Genomic DNA, 1730 nt, shown 5'->3' with positions numbered 1-1730 from the left:
CCCTATGTGCCAATACCAGTATTTATTATTCAAGGCTGATTTCTCTGATGACATAGACAATTAAGTAATTTCCATCCGACTTTAATTTAATTCCTTACTGGTTTTTTGTGCTGTCTCTTCACAGATAATTTAACCAAAATCATAGATTTTGTACCTCTTGTTTACGCCTTACTATTTTTTCGTGGACTCTCATCTGCGATCCATGGAGCACAATACCACAGACGTGGGATTTGATGAGCCGTGCCTAACGCAGAAAGCAGATCCACCTATTTGTACTTTACTAATTCATCTCTTTCCTTGGCTTTGTAAACTGTCTTCATTCCTTTTATCTCTCTATCTCTCTTGCTCCTATTTTCGTACATAGGTGCACTCTCATTGGTGTACTGTGATATAAATTCTCTACTATCATACCACGCTGCCAATGCCCGATCTCGTCCCATCTTGGAAGCCAAACGGCGTTGGGCCGGGTTAGTACCAGGAAAGGAGACTTCCTGCGAATACCCGGTGTTGTAGAGCGGGGACTATTTCCCTTCCTATGTGAGTTGCGACGCCAACAGCAGTATCACCACTAATTCTTACTTCTATGAGATTCTTTCATATTTGAGGCCTACGACCAATCATTGTGGCTCACGTCAGAAAGTCAGGTTCTTTTGAATGCAGGAGACTATCAATCCTTGAATCTAAGTAGCCCTATTGGGACGTACTATCAAATAATCCTTTATGACCACTCCTCTGTCCCATCAATACAGACATTCTGTACTGGTCAGGGGAAATGCGGGTAAGACGATCAAATGTCTACAACCTTTCCAATCACACATTGTGATAAAACAGACCAGAACATTTTAAAATCTTTATTATTATATCTTTTTTCTATATGGATCAGCTATATGGATAATTTCGTTTTAAATGTCAACATTAAAAGTTATGTTTTTAGTATTTCTTTTCATATGTCAGGAATTTTCCTTCTTTTCTAAAGAGTGCGCCCACACCCTTTTTTCAGTACGTGTACTCTCTGGCTCTGGGCGCACCACCAACTAGGACAACGCCATCTATTAAAGTAACAAACAGGTGTTTTTTTCTTCTCTTTCCAATTTTGGAGTGTCTATTTGTCCGATTTTTGGTTTTCTTGTATCAATACTGTATCAATTTGACTGGTGCCCGATCGCCCCCTGTAGAAATAACAGTGGGCAATACATATGTAGATGCATGGATACTTGTGTAGGCGGGATGATAAGCTAATTAGCATATACTAGTAGTCTGCTACGGTCTGTTGCAAAAGTAACTGTGGAGGCATCTGAGTGAGAATCTGCTGCCAAGTATGAATCAGATCATACATGTTTATTCTGTAACTATGGAAACACGCGTTTCCTCACCAATTGCACTGCAGGTCTCTATATGCCCAAGTCTGCCACTGGGTTATTGGAGCATCATAGTGCTGTACGGCTGTATAGTACTTAGACCAGGAGAGATTAATGCCTTATAATGACTGCTGTTTATCTTCTATCAGCCATATCCTGTTATCTTCAATAAAACCTACTGGAGTCAACGTGTGGAACAACATTCTTGATCATAATCTGTGTAGGCATCTGCCAATAATATCTACCGATATGCATCATAGGAGAGCTTTAATGATCTCTGCCGGGCAAAGCAGTGTCATAGGTTTCTCAACCAGTGTGCGTCACAACAGTGTCATAGGGTTCTCTACCAGTGTGCATCACAGCAGTGTCATA

General features: G+C 40.6%; 1 pseudogene; it reads left to right on the top strand.

The window, feature by feature from the left end:
• The first annotated feature begins 397 nt into the window (after positions 1-397).
• On the top strand, positions 398-516 carry LOC134982051 (5S ribosomal RNA; annotated as a pseudogene).
• The last annotated feature ends 1214 nt before the right edge of the window (positions 517-1730 follow it).

Source organism: Pseudophryne corroboree (genome assembly GCF_028390025.1).
Source record: "Pseudophryne corroboree isolate aPseCor3 chromosome 10 unlocalized genomic scaffold, aPseCor3.hap2 SUPER_10_unloc_3, whole genome shotgun sequence".
In the NCBI taxonomy this organism is placed as follows: Eukaryota; Metazoa; Chordata; class Amphibia; order Anura; family Myobatrachidae; genus Pseudophryne; species Pseudophryne corroboree.
Note: the sequence above shows the minus strand (reverse complement) of the source record. Positions and strands in the feature narration are given on the sequence as shown.